This window comes from Rutidosis leptorrhynchoides, chromosome 1 (genome assembly GCF_046630445.1).
Source record: "Rutidosis leptorrhynchoides isolate AG116_Rl617_1_P2 chromosome 1, CSIRO_AGI_Rlap_v1, whole genome shotgun sequence".
Taxonomy (NCBI): domain Eukaryota; kingdom Viridiplantae; phylum Streptophyta; class Magnoliopsida; order Asterales; family Asteraceae; genus Rutidosis; species Rutidosis leptorrhynchoides.
In genome coordinates this window covers 502,334,467-502,353,433 of record NC_092333.1, presented here as the reverse complement: position 1 = coordinate 502,353,433, position 18,967 = coordinate 502,334,467, and positions in this window count along the sequence as shown.

Sequence of the window (18,967 nt, the reverse complement as noted above, 5' to 3'; positions counted from 1 at the left end):
ATCGCAGCAAATAGAAGGGAGCATTAACTGTGGATGTCAATGATTATAGGAGACAAAAGCAGGGGCTTTGAAATATAAGGGAAGATATAAAACCCAACAACCACCCAAAAATTATAAACCGTATATATCGATGCATATAGCAATATAAAGACACGGAAGAACTAAAAATACTATAAAACCGAGAGTATAGCAGAAGTAAATAGATTCTTCCGGAGGCAGATGAAAAAGAAGAACGACAGATATGAAAGTGAGGAGTATATCGAGAATCAGTACTGGATGAAGCATATTGACAAATACTTTAAAATATGAGTTGAGGGAGAAAGAATAGAAGGTGTGAGTTGTAAGGAAACGAAGGAGGTGGATTTATAGTGAAATACCCGACGGAGAAATCAAGATGGATTATCGTATTAATTCAAAGAGAATCATAATCTCCTTAATCACCGAAGCATCAAATCCAACATAGATTATAAAGATTTTCTTTAAATTCGGAGATCAATTGTGATGACGTCAAAAGATATGACGAATCACTATAATCTTATTTCCTTCATTTACGATAACTTCCCTCATGCGCTTTGAGTAATCGAATTATTTTATCCATACTTCTTAGACATGATAAAACTTCATAATCGTCATAATAACATTCTCATTGTTAGCCATAACGACCTCTATCAAATTTCGGGGACGAAATTTCTTTAACGGGTAGGTACTGTGACGACCCGGAAATTTCCGACTAAATTTAAACTTTATCTTTATATTTTTCTGACACGATAAGCAATGTTTGTTAAGTTAAATCTCAAGGATTTTAAACTATGTTTATACATTCATTTAAACCTCGACCAAATTCCAATGATTCACGAACCATTAAATGAACATATATGAATATGTATGTATATGTGTATATGTTATAAATTGAAAATGTCAACAAAGTATTTAAAAGTATAATGCTTTATATGAACGTATTTGTTTCAATATGATTATCGACGAAATTAAAAAAATATATATTAAATGATTGAATTATCAGAAACATTGAATTATGATTACAAGTCTCTGTTGAGAGGTCCACTATGATTTGAAAAATCTATTCCTCTTAATGATATTCGGAATAATTTGTAAAGCTATTTATAAATAAAAATAAAAAGTGTCATTTACGAAAGTTAGACAAAAGCTAGTGGAGAATTGGTTTCCATAATATTCTATTAATCTATTTTCAAACGTACAAAAACGTTTTCAGTTTAAAAAGAACTTTATTATTAAAACGTATATAACTTTTATAAATATCTAGAATCACTTTTGACAACTCATTACTTAACCAGTATAATAAATATAACGATATTTATATTTTATTTCATTAAATATATATAACGATTTAAATTAATATTATATATATTTATACGCGTATTATACATACATAGTTTTTATACTTTTACTATACTTTAACTTTACCTTTACTTTACTTTTACTTTACTTTAACTTTAATAATTCACTTTAATAATTCATACTTTAATAATTCACTTTAATAATTCATACTTTAATAATTCACTTTAATAATTCATACTTTAATAATTCACTTTAATAATTCATACTTTAATAATTCACTTTAATAATTCAAAAATTTATTATAAATAGAATTCAATAGGTTTCATTATTTTATAGAAACTTAAAAATATATTTCTCTAAACTCTCTCAATCGATTTACATATATATATATATATTTGCTCTGTATTATTTCAAGATATTATTAGTATACATAAAATATTACGACGGAGTGATGTCCGAGTGATTTCAAAATAGTTTTTTGAATGAGTCGAAGCTAAGGAAATTATGGGTTATAGCTATGGAGGTGATGGGTATGGTTCATGGGTATGCTCGTGAGGTCAATCTAGTGTTTATCATCTCCGTTGCGTCTACGTACTTTCCTGCAATATTGAATCTCAATATTGATACGTGAGCACTCATAACTTAACTTTTATATATCAATAGTGTATCCCTGACTAGTGCTCGAGTATATAGGATTATGCATGCTTGTACATTCGATATTATCCTTAGATAGGTTTGTTGAATCCTGAATTAGATACATATGCTACTGAGATAGGGTATATGATATGCATGTCATTGGAAAGCTAGCGAAAAAATTAAGAACTTTTCATTTAGATATCGAATGGTTTCGATGAACGGATTTGAAGTTATAGTCAACTGAATTTTAGTATTATTGTTAAAATGATTATTATTACTATCTTCATTATTATTTTAATAGAAATATCATTGTTATTATAAAATATCATTATTACTATTATGTTAGTATTATCATTTTATCATAATAACATTTTTAGTAAATATAAATATTGTTATAGAATAATAATAATTATTATTACAAAATAATACAACTTTTACTTATTATTATTATGATCAATATTATTTTATCAAATAAATAGGGGATACAAAGATATTTTTCACCACGCGTAATATAATTACATTAATAATACTTACCACTATAGATTTAAGATATTAAGTGAACTTTATAAATTTTACTACTTAAGATATATAAAAGTATATTTTATCATATATAAACGTTAATATAAATTTTTATTAATAAATGACTTTTATTATTATAAAATCTAATAAATATATTTAAATATATAAAACGACTATAGTTAAGTTATATAATAAACACGTATAAATTTTAGAAGTCATTTTGGGTCAAGTTGACTTTTGTTGACTTTTGCATATTAGTCTCGAGCATTAGGATTGTGGTACACTATGACTTGACCAAAAATTGTTAGACAAATATTGACCAACATATAAATATATATAATTAATATACGTTCGTGAATCCGAGGCCAACCTTACACTTGTTAAATGACGTTATATGTATTTTTACTACGAAATACAGTATGGTGAGTTTCATTTGCTCCCTTTTTAATTGCTTTTGCAATATATATTTTTGGGCTGAGAATACATGCGCTGTTTTATAAATGTTTTACGAAATAGACACAAGTACTAAAACTAATTCTACGTGGGTTTAAACCAGAAATATACCCTTAGCTTGGTAACATTAAACTACTTGTCTATGTACGGTAGGCGCGAATCCTAAAGATAGATCTATTGGGCCTGACAAACCCCATCCTGACTATGGGATGCTTTAGTACTTCGAGGTTATATTAAACACACCTGATCTGGTGTACTTCAGAGGGTAAAACATGAACGTTAAGGCTTGTTACCGGGTGCCTACAATTTATAGAATACTCTTATACACTTGCGAGTGTACATATATTTATAAACGGAAATCTTGTGGTCTATTAATATATTGAAATGATTGTTATGATAAACCTATGAACTCACCAACCTTTTGGTTGACACTTTAAAGCATGTTTATTCTCAGGTATTAAAGAAATCTTCCGCTGTGCATTAGCTCATTTTAAGGATATTACTTGGAGTCATTCATGGCATATTTTGAAAGACGTTGCATTCGAGTCATTGAGTTCATCAAGATTATTATTATGTCAATTATAGTTGGATGTATTATGAAATGGTGTGCATGCCGTCAACTTTCGTTGTAAAGAAAGTTTGTCTTTTAAAAACGAATGCAATATTTGTAAAATGTATCATATAGAGCTCAAAATACCTCGCGATGTAATCAACTAATGTGAATCGTTTATAATGTATATGAACGGGTCCTTTCACACTGGCGACTTTTTCTTATTTACAAAACAAAATTGATGTAATCTTTGTGGGCCACTTCGATTATTCATCAACCCTTATAGCAATCTCTGCTGTTCTGCTATTCAGAAAGGAAAAGAGCAAACAGAATAGCATAAAACCCGTTTATTTTTTTTCTTTCACGACCCGTTTAATTAGAAGCTCGAATTCGAATGAGTTATCAAAATCCATAAATGTAGTTTCGTTAGGAATCTTCCACTCAAACTATATCAAAAATTTCAGTTTCCAATTCCAATTAACGAATTTTAATTTTTAGGTCAAAGTTTCAATCAATAAAAGTCAACCAATGTGTTCAACATGAAATTCGAATTGGTATTTATGTTTCTGATTCAATTTACGATTCAAGAAGATTCTTTGAAGGATTTACTACATATTTCATGTAGTAATCGTAGTCTATAAGTGCTCGAATTTTAAAATCAATTTTGGGAGTTCATCTCCCTCGTTGAGCTTTTGTTGCTGCTTAAATCATTTTTTTTTCTTTTCCTTTCTTTCTCCTTCTTTCTATTCTGAACACTCACGGACGTCGTTCTGTTTCAAATCCAAATTTTAACTGAACCTATAAATTGTTATAATGAGTTTTGTAAATTTCCAGTCAATGGTAATATAGAAGAAGAAGGAAGGTTAACGGGTTAAATGGTATATATATAGGATTTAACTAAGAAAAGTAACAGTTGGATTGATGGTTGAAGTGTTTTACGTGTGAGCGAGAGGTCTCGGGTTCGAGCCCGGTTCAGGGCCATTCTTTTTAGAAGAAGCTTATAAGGTAGTTTACAATTTATTATTATTATTATTATTATTATTATTATTATTATTATTATTATTATTATTATTATTATTATTATTATTATTATTATTATTATCATCATTATTATCGATTGTTATTATTATTATTGTTATTATTATTGTTATTATTAATTAATGTTATTATTACTAGTGTTATAATTATCATTACTAATAAAGACTCATCGTGTACTCATCCGCATCTTGTAACAAGAATTGCCATACCAATTATCGGAAATCATCAAATCTGTATTGTGTGTCTCGCAATGTTTCCACATCAACAGTTATATGTATCCATATAACATTTATCTATTAGAATTATGATCTTCCATTCTGAAATTCTGAAAAGCACCCAGTCTGCAAATTAATGCTCTGAATTTTGAAAAGTTGAATGAAGCAACAAAAACTGTAAACGACCTCAACAGTCAAAAGTTGGTGATAAAGAATTGTATGTTGGCAAGGCTCAGAAAAAGTTTGAAACTAAAAAACTGATTGAGCAAACTACGAAGGAGTTTCTGAACAAATCACAAGGACTAAACTTGTACATTAAGAATCCTGATGATTCTGTTTCTGATGAAATCTTTAGCGAATACCTTACTTCTGACTCCAAACTCTTGCGGACAAATTTTCTTCACCATCCTTCGATATTAGAAATTCCAAGATATCATCGTATCTTTCATTATAAATATCCTCCATATTTCTGAAGATATTTTCATAACTATTCTTATCTGAAATCATTAATCTCTTCGTGCTATCAGTGTTACATCATATAGAAACTGTTAGTTTCTATATTTTGTAAACTTTCGAGCTTAAAATATGAATGTTATTGAAGTAATCTTGGGAACTGATGCATGAGTTAGTATAATATAATGACACTTAATCAACGTGATTATATTACAGTAAGTCATGCTGAGTTTCCAATGGGACGTGATGATTCACAGATCATAACGTCATCATGTGCCATGTTACATAACTCTTTCATTCTACTTAACTCCTGAACAAATCAAGAAAAATGTATTCTTGATGGTTCTATCTTCCGTGATGTTAATAAATTTGAAAAATCAAATCGTGCTATCACGTTCCTTCCTGCTTAGAACATTATGGTCATTCGAAACTCTATATCTACAAATTCTGGACCATTACTTGCGAAAGAGAACAAAAGCATGAAGCTCCGAAATAGAAAGGGGGTATAAATCGCATCAAATAAGAGAGAGCATTACTGTGAATGACAATGATTATAGGAGACGGAAGCAGGGACTTCGAAAAATAAGAGAAAATATAAAGCCCAATAACAACACGGAGGTTACAAACCGTGGATATTAATACGAATAACAATATAAAGACACGGTATAATTAAGAATAGTATCACCCCAAGGTAATGGTAGAAGTAAACAGATCTTCTGGTGAAAGATTGAAAAGAAGAATGACAGATATGAAGGTTAGGAAAGTATCAAGGATTAGAATTGGATTAAGCATTTTCACAATTATTTTTAGATGTATGAACTAAGGAAGAAAGCATAGAAATGGTGAGAATAATGGAACATAAGAGCTTAATTTATAATGGAAATATCAGATAGGGTAATCGAGGCAAATCTCCGTATTTAATTATAGAGATCTTAATTTACTTATTCGCCGAAGAATCAAATCTTTTAGATTCCGAAGATTTTCTTTAAATCCCTTGAATTCCGAAATTCAACTATGACTAGTCAAAAGTTATGATGAAACTTGTCTTTCTCATTTCACTCTTTTGTAATAACTTCACTCACCCGCTTCGAGTAATCGAATCATATTACCCACATTACTCTATGGTAATGAAATTCTATTTTATCAACTCATATTCGTCATGAAAACATTCTTATTGTTAACCATGACGACCACACTCAAATTTCGAGACGAAATTTCTTTAACGGGTAGGTACTGTGATGACCCGGAGATTTTCGACCAAATTTAAACTTAATTTTTATATGATTTCGACATGATAAGTAAAGTCTGTAATGTTAAGTCTCAAAAAGTTTGAACTGTTTCATATATTAAATTGACCTTCGACTGTTCCCGACGATTCATGAACAATTGTTTGTAAATAAATATATATGCAAATGTAAGTATATGTATATTAATTTAAAATTTTAAAATATAATTTAAGCATTGGAATTAAATATGTAAAATAGGATACAAAATAAGTAAGTTTAATTTAAAATGAATCTATATATATATATATAGACATATGAGATCTATGTATAATAATTTATATAACATTAAATAATAAAGAATCAAAAGAGTTACCATATAAAATATTATAAGATTATTAAATATTACATAATTAATAATATATTATTATTAACAAATTAAAATATAGTTGTTATAATAAGATTATTATATTACTTTCATTATTATTAATACTAATATTAATATTAATAATTAATATCAGTATTAGTTATACTATTATAGATAATATATAGATATGAAATTTAATGCATTTAATTTGTTACCTTTACTAATATTATTATTACTTTCATTACTATTATCAGATTATGTATCTAATATTAATAACAGTGCTTTTATTATTATTTTGTATATATATAAATATGAAATTTGATATAATTGATTTATTATATAACTACTATTATTATTAGTATTATTAGTATTGTTGATATCATTATTCATATTGTAATTAATTGTAAGACTACAATTTTTGTTACTATAAATGATTATGTATTATTATTATCATCCTTATCAAGATTATTATTATCAATATCATTATTATTATAGTTGGTAGTAAAAATTATAATTTAAGTTATTATTATTATTATTATTACTAAAAACCATCATCTTTACTTAAAATTATTATTATCATTGTATTCTATTGTTTTTGCCATTATTCTTATTATTATTAGTATTATTGGGTTTGATAGTGTTATTAATTAATAATAGTATTATTATTATTAAGGTAATTATCAAATATTAATATCAATTATAATATATAGATATAGATATATATATCGCGTATCAGATACATTATTTTCCTTTATCAGATATATTTTTTTTTTGTTTATTCCCTACCCGTGAACCACTGGCGACTTTTTCTTATTTACAAAAAAAAATTGATGTAATCTTTGTTGGCCACTTCGATTATTCATCAACCCTTACAGCAATCTCTGTTGTTCTGCTATTCAGAAAGGAAAAGAGCAAACAGAATAGCATAAAACCCGTTTATTTTTTTTATTTTTTTTTCTTTCACGACCCGTTTAATTAGAAGCTCGAATTCGAATGAGTTATCAAAATCCATAAATATAGTTTCGTTAGGAATCTTCCACTCAAACTATATCCAAAATTTCAGTTTCCAATTCCAATTAACGAATTTTAATTTTTAGGTCAAAGTTTCAATCAATAAAAGTCAACCAATGTGTTCAACATGAAATTCAAATTGGTGTTTATGTTTCTGATTCAATTTACGATTCAAGAAGATTCTTTGAAGGATTTACTACATATTTCATGTAGTAATCGTAGTCTATAAGTGCTCGAATTTTAAAATCAATTTTGGGAGTTCATCTTCCTCGTTGAGCTTTTGCTGCTGCTTAAATCATTTTTTTTTCTTTTCCTTTCTTTCTCCTTCTTTCTGTTCTGAACACTCACGGACGTCGTTCTGTTTCAAATCCAAATTTTAACTGAACCTGTAAATTGTTATTATGAGTTTTGTAAATTTCCATTCAATGGTAATATAGAAGAAGAAGGAAGGTTAACGGGTTAAATGTTATATATATAGGATTTAACTCAGAAAAGTAACAGTTGGATTGATGGTTGAAGTGTGTTACGGGTGAGCGAGAGGTCTCAGGTTCGAGCCCGGTTCAGGGCAATTCTTTTTAGAAGAAGCTTATAAGGTAGTTTACAATTTTTTATTATTATTATTGTTATTATTATTATTATTATCATTATTATCGATTGTTATTATTATTATTGTTATTATTATTGTTATTATTAATTAATGTTATTATTACTAGTGTTATAATTATCATTACTAATATTATTATTAATTAAAGTATTAGTTACTATTTATTATTATTATTATCATTAATATTAGGAGTATCATTATAAATGAATTACTATTAAAATTATTATCATTAGTATTAAATGATTGATAAAAAGATGGTTATTATTAATACTAACATTAGTATTGGAATTAACTTTATTATTTTCATTAATATTTGTATTAATATCACTATTATAGTTATTAAGATTATTATGATTATTATTAACGTAAGTATCATTATTAACAAAAATCGTTATTATTATTAATATTTTCATTATTAATAAATTTATTATTATTATCACAAGTAAAACTTTAATATCAAAACTATCATTTTAACAAATAAATCTTTCGTACATTATATATACTTATTACATATACTAGGATTATATTAATATTTAATATAACAAAATAATGATAGTTCATAAATAAAAACACTAATTGCATATATATATATATATATATATATATATATATATATATATATATATATATATATATATATATATATATATATATATATATATATATATATATATATATATATATATATATATATATATATATATATATATATATATATATATAACTAAATATATATAAATATATCATTATAAATCTATATACATAAAATCAATATATATAGAACATAATTTAAGATATAATATAAGTATACGTTTTAAAAATGGAATTTAGTATAAATTCTATATAACTATAAATATATAAGTAATATATATTAATAAATGAAATTTTAGTGATTTACATTATATGTTTTAATATATATACAAATGATATAGTTCGTGAATCCGAGGCCAAACCTGCATTGTTCAATATAATCATATGTATTTTTACTACAAAATACATTAGGTTAGTTTCATTTGCTTCCTTTTTAAATGCTTTTGCAATATATATTTTTGGGACTGAGAATACATGTGCTGCTTTTATAAATGTTTTACGAAATAGAAACAAATACTTAAAACTACATTCTATGGTTGGATTATTAAACCGAATATCGCCCTTCAAGTCTGGTAACCTAAGAATTTAGGGAAATGGCCCCTGATTGATGCGAATCCTAAATATAGATCTATGGACCTTGACAAGTCCCATTCGGGGTACGAATGCTTTAGTACTTCGAGATTATTATACAGACGAGAGGTTCTGTTTTGGGGATATTCTATGCATTAAGTTAACGTCGGTTACCAGGTGTTCAATCCATATGAATGATTTTTATCTCTATGCAGTTTGCGAAATGCCTGATACGAGAATGATGTCTATGAAAATGAAATCTTGTGGTCTATTATACTATCTGAAATGATTATTTATGATAAACTAATGAACTCACCAACCTTTTGGTTGACACTTTAAAGCATGTTTATTCTCAGGTATGAAAGAAATCTTCCGATGTGCATTTGCTCATATTAGAGATATTACTTGGAGTCATTCATGGCATATTTCAAAAGACGTTGCATTCGAGTCGTTGAGTTCATCAAGATTATTATTAAGTCAATTATAGTTAGATATATTATGAAATGGTATACATGCCGTCAACTTTCGATGTAATGAAAGATTGTCTTTTCAAAAACGAATGCAATGTTTGTAAAATGTATCATATAGAGGTCAAGTACCTCGCGATGTAATCAACTATTGTGAATCATTTATAATCGATATGGACTTCGTCCGGATGGATTAGGACGGGTCATGAAATCATCGCCTTTGAATATATGGAAATTTTACCAGTAGGGGATCATTGGCGCGTTGTTTGTGCCTAAGGACAATGGGTTTCAACTCACGAAGGGGAGGATAATCCCCCATGATCTCCTCTAGATCCTCACGAGTAATCACAGAATATCTTCTCAACATTTTGCTCTCGATAACAGAAGTAGAAGAAGACATGATGATTTGAAGAAAAAGAGGTATGGGTACGAGAGTTCTAACCTGATGATCGAAAAAGAAGCGAGTAAAGAGAACTATAAAGGTGTCGAATCAAATGCACAAAGGGAAGAGAAGGGAGAAGATGTGTAGGCGGTAAAAATTTTATGAAGAAGTTATGGGCTATTTATAGGTAAAAGTTTGAATGGAAAACGTGGAAGAAGGGAAAACGCGCCATCGCTGTACACGTGTCTCAAATTCAGCGGAGGTAAGACTGACAGGCGATAGTAAACGTGTGAGGGTGACAGCTGAGTTGACAGTCTTTCATATCTGCCAGCCTGACAAGCCGAAAAAACCACCCTAGCATTAAATGCACCTCTTTAGGGCACTCTATGTCATGATTAAAGTTCTACATCACGCGCAATAAATTGAGCGTAATATAGAACTAGGGGGGGCTTAATGATGCGCATAACTGCACATCCATCGCGCAACATCCTAATGACAGGCATCGCTCCACAATAATCGCGCAAGACCGTATTAATGTGCTTGCTCGCACACCGACTGTTCAAGGCTTAATGGTATGCCCTCGATATATTTTTGTGCAGGTTAAATGTGGTGCCACCCAAAAAGTGCACACAAGGACATGAGTGCACGATGGTGACTGATATCGGCTAAAAAGTCACGTTTTTACCCCCCATATTAGCCCCATTTATGATAAAGTAATTGACGTTATCATCTAAATAAGCATTAATTTGCTTCATTTGGTAGATTATGTCATTACAAAGGCTATGTTTCAAGAATCACTAAAAACGGATGATAAACGAGCAAAATCGGCTAAGACGATTAACTCGCGTTTAAATAACTTATTTTATAATTTTTGGAAAATTTTATGCACTTAATCTCATGTTATAGGATATTTAATTATGAACGCATGGGCGCAAGAATCGTCAAAAACGGAGCTGAAACGAAGATTCTAGAACGAAAACGGTGAAAGACAAGTTACGATCCAGCAAACGGCTTGCCATTAGGAAAAACGGCCTGCCAGCAAACGGGCACCAAAAACGGCTTGCCTTGACAAACGGGCATCGAAAACGGCCTTGGAAAACGGCTTGCCAAACGGCCTGCCAGGGGGTTTTTCAGCCATTTAATTACAATTTTGCCACCAAGCATTTCCTATAAATGAGGGTTTCATCCCACCATTTCAACATACACCATTCTTCACTTCTCTCTCTAAATATCTTTCTATAGTCGCTCTCTAGTAATCTATAGGAGATTAGTTCTCTATCTACTTTCTCTCTCTAGATTTTAGAGAGAGAAAAGTACATAAATTAGGAAAATAATTATCTCTTTTTTGTCGCTCTCTAGTGATCAATAGGAGAATAGTATGTAGTTAGTAGTAGAAGCTTTCAAGCATTGTAACGCTATGGATATTATGAAGAAATACAAGTGTTATTCTGCCGACATTATTCGATAACATCTATCCTTTCTTTTATTAATTTATTATAATATTCTTGTTCGATGATTATGATTTATTAATATTAGAAATGCTTGTTGCCATGATGTGTGAGTAATTTCTTGATTGTTTGCCATGATTTAATAATGTTAGTTAGAGATGATTATCATTTCGTACTCTCTTTCTGTCTATGATATTAAACCTCGTTATTATCGTCCCTCCACCAATAAACGTGATTAAAACCTTTTATAAAGTCGACAATTATAAGGTAATTAATTATCTGTGTTTATACATTGGTCAAGGTATGAACCCATCGGAAATACTATAAAGTACATGGGGAATTACCGTAGGACCAGATCAAGACATTGGTCAAGAGTATAAGACTCATGTCGATGTACTATAGGACCACTTGAGCATGGTCAAGGTTAAAAGCTATGAAACCACTATAAGTCTAGTACATGGTGGATAACTAAGAGATTTATTAGGTAGATTTAAGTAAGGGTTTGTTTAAGTCATAAATGGGAATTTAACGCACTACAATACAAACTAAGCTTATAAATCTTTAAGGATGACTGAGAACTATCAGAGGTTCTAATTTGTCTACAAACCCTTAGATTTTACCAAACCATTGACATAAAGGAATTCGAAACACAATCATAACCACTCACTTGGGTGATACACAAAGGTATTAAGAAAGGTTGGATATTCTATATATATGGTTATGCTACTTATTCGTGCGCCCGAGGTATGCAATGCATCCAAGATGGGCCGCTTATATCCTTAAACCGGATAAAGCGTCGGGAGTTGAGCACAGTCCATCCGATCAGAATCACGATAGCCTAGTTCCTCGTGACATGCTAATCGAGAAATCAATTAGTAGGGAATCTAGTGTTCACACCAAGGTATATCTATCCAATGAGTGTCTCGCAATCATCCCGACACTATGTTATCTTAAATCATGGTGAACCACGTCTTCTCTGTCCTTAGCTGTTGCATGCTAGCTAGCTTATTTTAATTATATTGCTTTAATATTTTAAATTCAATTATAAATCAAATCAACCCAACTATTGCCTTTACACAAGTTGATATTCCGGATAAAGTGGTGCCTAGAATAAACCGGTTGGACTTGGTTGTTGGATTTTCCGAACAGTCGCCAATTTATTGGGACCAAAAGGATCCTGCCTCTCCACACAAGGTGTACCTGGCCACTAGTCTTGGATACTAAATTGTGTACAAACCCAAGCTTAATTACTAAATTATCTGAATAAGCTTCGTTTCAAATTCGACCGCTCAAGGAACGACCTTAGGTCATATTTGCCCTTGCTAACCCATAAGAAGGAATAATAGATTTAGGCCCAGCATATAAAAATTAAAAAATCAACTTCTTCTGTTGATATCCTGAATTGACGTTTTGCGACCTAACGACACCGCATAAATAAACCGTCCGATTTAGACATATCAATGACACGAAAGCAAAAAGGACACTGTGGCAGGTTGGTACGATCCTGACAAAGCATAACGTTTGAAGAAAGGACAGCAGGGTATCAAGGGGGCAGCACTAAAAGAATGGCAACACTTTTTGCAGCTTTACGGAATAGAAGGACAAGGATAAAGCAACGTGGTACTAGCATGTCTTTTTGTTCCCTTACGTGGTACTAAGGGACAAAAACTCACACATATAAATAGGTGTAACTTGAGCTGAAAACACACAATTGGGAATCATCTCCACTTAACCAAAAATCACTCTCAAGTATATTGTTCTCCCAGTACACCAGCTAACCCGTGTAACCGGAATAGCTACTTAACACTCTTTGCGGTTTCAGGTAACGTTGCGATAACATAAATCCTAACGCCGCCCTTGAGCCATCAGCTCTGGTTAACCCGAATGATGGTGGGTCATGTTTAATTACCCTTTCTGAGATCATCATCTAGTATGAGGGTTACTCACGATACTCCGGACCGATGAATTAAACTCAAGGAACCCTTAAATCCCCCTCAATTGTTGATCTTGCATGAACCGGATTCCTTGGACTAATTTATACTTGATCAATAACGCTGAGTGATTCATAATCTGAATGATTTAAAAGTTCTAAATTAAGATAATTTTGAATGAGAATAACCTGTTTAATTGTTTAATTTAATAAATAATGTGAATGTGAATGATATAAAATTACCTTATTAATTTTGAATTAATAAAAAAAATTATATAGTTGTTTAATAAGGTGTTCTTGATATATATTAAAGAAAAATATTACAAAAACTTTAGGTACTTAATGGTTAAGAAATATTTCAACTCTGAATGATTTATCACTAAGTGTTAACTTATTCGGCACCATAAGTTATTCAGAGGCCATAAATCATTTAATGTTTCATGATTCAGCATTCGGTGTTAAATTACCTTATTAATAGGTAATCAAACATATTCTTAATTCAAAATATGATGATCACACATAAGATATTGAGTATATATCTAGCTTCCGAGTTTTCAGCTAATATTTGACTTGAAATGCGCAGTCGTTCAATTAACTTTTTTTATTTTGGAAAAAGTAGCGCTAACTTATATAAACAACAAAAACGTTTTTCAAAAGAAAACGCTTTAAACCGAAAGATACAAAGCAAAAGCATGGAGGTTCCGTCTTAGAATTAACTCGGTCGTTCAATTAACTCATGATCTAACTTCAGTCGTTCAATTAACTCACGATCTAACTTCAATCTAGCTAAGTTTGTTTTTTCCTTTCAGTTCAGTGTATTAGAGATCTGGGCTATTAGAAATTTGGAGGCGATGTGTTGTTAGAGCCGTTGCATTTTTTGTTAGGATATGGTTGGTAAATTAACATTGGACCAATGGACTCGATATTGTACAACGCTGTGAACAAATTCTTTAGCTCATTATATCATGTTCAAATGGGCCTGCCATAGCCGTTAAAAAAATGGGCCTGCCATACAGAACAGAAAACCCCACAAAATAGGCTAGATCCAAAGTGATATGCCTGCCTGGCGCCTAGGCTAAAAAGTTACTAAGGGAAAAGTAGCTTGCATATCAAACACACCCTTAAACTTTCATAAGCTTGCGCATCAAATGCACCCTCAGGTAATTATGAGTGTATGTATTTTTGTATTGATGAAACACTCGATTAAAGGTAAAACTGATATTAATTTGAACTCATAAGCAAAAAATCACTTAGATTTAAACATCAAGAAACCATGAAATAATCTATAATTAATAATATCGAAATATTTTTTTAAAAGGAAATTAGCAGCTTCATCACTAGTCTTTATGCTCCATCTCACTTCTTAGCACTGTTGTAAACGGCGTCCGTTGCAACCGTTGCGACGCCCGTTGCGGCGTTTTGGTGACTAAACTGTTTCGACCCCGTCCCGCTTTTTATAAGCCGGTCAACGGTCAAAAGTCGGGTCAAATGCAGGAAAAATTGGGTCAACGCAGGTCAAAAGTCAGAAATTCGGTTAAAATCGGTCATAAGTCGGTCAAATCAATCAAAATTGACTTAGTTTAGTATTCTATTATGTATTATATTAACACTAATAGCAATTATAGGTACAAACTTGTCAACGAAGGTTTTTTAGCTCTAAAATATGTGTAAATATATATTTATATATATAAAATTCAACATCCGTTTCAACCCCGTCTCGGCCCCGTTTTTTCCGTTGCGACGTTTTGAGGTCGTTACCGTTTCGGCCCCGTCTCGCGTCTTTTTCAACCTTGCTTCTTAGTACTCTATCTCAAATAACATAACCCACATGATATACGGTGATGACTTGGATTTGATCCGAATTAGTCAAATCCGTTTCACCCAGTGGCGAATGTATAGGACACAACTAAATTTAACTACAAATAGCTTGAAAATGTTGTGTAGAAGATAACCTTTAAAATGTATAGGACACAACTAAATTTAACTACAAGACCCCATATATTTTTCGAATTTGTATCTTTTCTTTTAAACTGTACACGATACCATTAAATTTAACTAGTTGGACCCTATATATATTTCGAATTTCTAGTTTTTGAAGGTAAACAACCATTAAAATAGCATTCAAATATAATTAGTAATGACAAAAAGTCGAGACCCCATTGAGTTTCGATCCTGGAATCGCCATTGGTTTCACCCGAAAGCATTTGGGTCGGTCGAGAGTCGATTTTACTGGTCTAACCAGTTGATGAACACCCCTTATAATGTGTAAACATTTTAGTCAATCGAACAAATATTATAAGTTTTAACCTAATGTTACGTGTAGTTTCCAAAATAAATAGTTAGATGTGCATGCTTATGCTTTAAGCTATTTTTTATTCTTATTTATAGTTAGATCATTAACACTTTTCTTTATGATTGGAGTAAAATGTTGTTTACCAAATCGATGCATTTTGATTTGATATAAGTTGTTAATAATAACAAACAAAAATTCAAAAATATTCAAAATGAATCTAACTTTTAAATTGAGATCCAAGGAACTAATCAGAGTGCGACATGTGGAGCGACAATCAGATGTGATTGAATTTTTTTTTATATATATACAAATTGTTTTTTTCAAAAATATAGTTTTTCGGAATTTTTTTTTTTTGACATACAGTCAATCACATGTGATTCTGCATGCCAATCACATGTGATTCTGCATCTCAAATCCAATCACATGTGATTTAAACAAAAAATTTGAATTTTTTTTTAATTAAAAATTTTGAAATTTTTTTTATTCAATCACATGTGAGTGGATTTGACATGCAGAATCACATGTGATTGAGTTTTACAATCGCATGTGATTGGATTTGACATGTTAAATTTTACAACAACAAAAAAAAATTTTAAAAAAAAGTTTCGAATATTTTTTTTTTTTTTTTAAGTTTTAAATTTTTTTTCAATCACATGTGATTGTCGCGCCACATGTCACGCTTTGATTGGTCCGCTAGATTTTAAGCAAATTGTTGGTTTCAAGAGATTACAACTCTTCTTAAGATATATATGAATTTCATATTATTCACATACTTGCAATTTTTACAATCCCTATCTTCGGATATGTAAAGGTAGTATATGCATATATTTTAGTACACACACATATATGTGTGTGTGTGTGTGTGTGTGTGTGTGTTAAATGTAGTTTGGCCCTATTAATCGAGTCAGCAGCAAGCGTCGATTTATTAGCGACTTAACCGTCGCTTAGAGCCTAAATTGAATTCCAGACAGGATTTAAAATCCATTGAAATTTGTTGTACCATTTTCATGGCGTCTCATTTCTTATTTTTATCTTTTTTATACTTAAAATTGTTTCCTACTTATAGGCCGGAGGTCCTTTTAGAAGTAATATTTCAATTCATAGAACATTGAGAGGGATGACTTTCTCTACTCTTGAAAGTGTTTCACTTCGGGTGGAGAAATGACTTGTCTTTATTATAGGATAGTGGAATGATAATCTACATCTCACCTTCCCCATACCTCGCATATGCGGGATTGAGTTTTGTTATTGTTGTTGTTGTATATATATATATATATATATATATATATATATATATATATATATATATATATATATATATATATATATATATATATATATATATATATATATATATATATATATATATATATATATATATATATATATATATATATATATATATATATATATATATATATATATATATATATGTATGTGTGTGTGTGTGTGTGTGTATGTGTATGTGTGTGTGTGTGTGTGTGTTTCGGATATTAATGGAAAAATCCGTAAATAATAATTTGTCATCATATTCGATCAACGCATTATTCACATCATTCATGTCGATATCTGTATCTGTTATTCACCTATTCACATCTTAAATATCCATCATAATAGATCCAGATCGGGTGAATATATGATAGAACAAATATCCATTGACATTCCTAATCACAAACGTAGGTTTAAACCATTCCATCCATGCTACAACTCTTTTTATATTTTAGATTTTCCTCTAAACTATAGTTAGTTTACAACATATAATAATACAAACATAAACGAATGAAGTTTTTCCTATTCGAGAGGGATAATATTTTTAGTTAAATGTATGCATCCTAACTGTGTCATCCCATGACTCTTTCCGACTCTTTCCCTCTCACCTCAAGATCTAGTGAGGTTTAAAGGTGTTCATTGTTTAGTAAAATCAAAAACTTAACCGAAAACTGAATTTATATGTCAATATTGTCAATACCAAACTGAAAATCTAGAGCTAGTGTAAAATATGACTAGAGCCTATGTGATGATATTATAAGAGGATTCTGGACAAAAGGAGAAGCACCTCTTCTTCCAGCACGCATTCCATTTTCCTATCCTTTTGGACAACAACAATAAATTAAATGGCAAAAACGTTTGAGTGGAGTCTCCATATCAATTTTGTGATATGGTGAATAGATAAGTAAGTTTTACAAGAAATGGTATAAACTATCACGTATCAAATACGCTGGAATTAATGTACAACTTGTTTAAATAGATACAGAAGGATGAAGTTGGCCTAGTTGACCCATGAAAGTTAGATCATAACCCAAATCAACCCATTTTCAAATAAGTTACTAGTTTGTAAAAAATAAAAAATAAAAAATAAAAAAATAAAATAAAATATGGGATGCAAGTTATTGTATAGTGTTCACAAAATTTGAGTCACATCAGACAAATTTGAGCCACAGCAGACAAATTGCTAAAGTTATTGTATAGTGTTCATAAAATATTAGTGTGAAGTAATGATCTTGCATAATTTTTCCAAAATTTGAACCACGGCAGACAAATACCAAATTTAGGTAGCATTTTGATGATATCATATACAATAGCTCTTATTCTAAATATAAAAATTACTTTTGAATCTTGATTTGAATCATGGGGACCCCATTTAGGGTACAAATTTTAGTTGATTCATAGTCATGACTTCACATGAAAAGCATGTAAGTTTTACGTGTTATCACCAAACCCTTACATATTTGTGGTTTGTGATTTTAATAGAAATGTGCAATCAGCTCAAGAAACATAAAGTGCTAGAACCTTACATGATCTGCTTTAGGCAGTCAGACTCCATAACAAACCATCATTCTCAGTCCCCAAATGCCAAATACTTGCAGATCATAATAAACACCTTATTATATGAAACAATT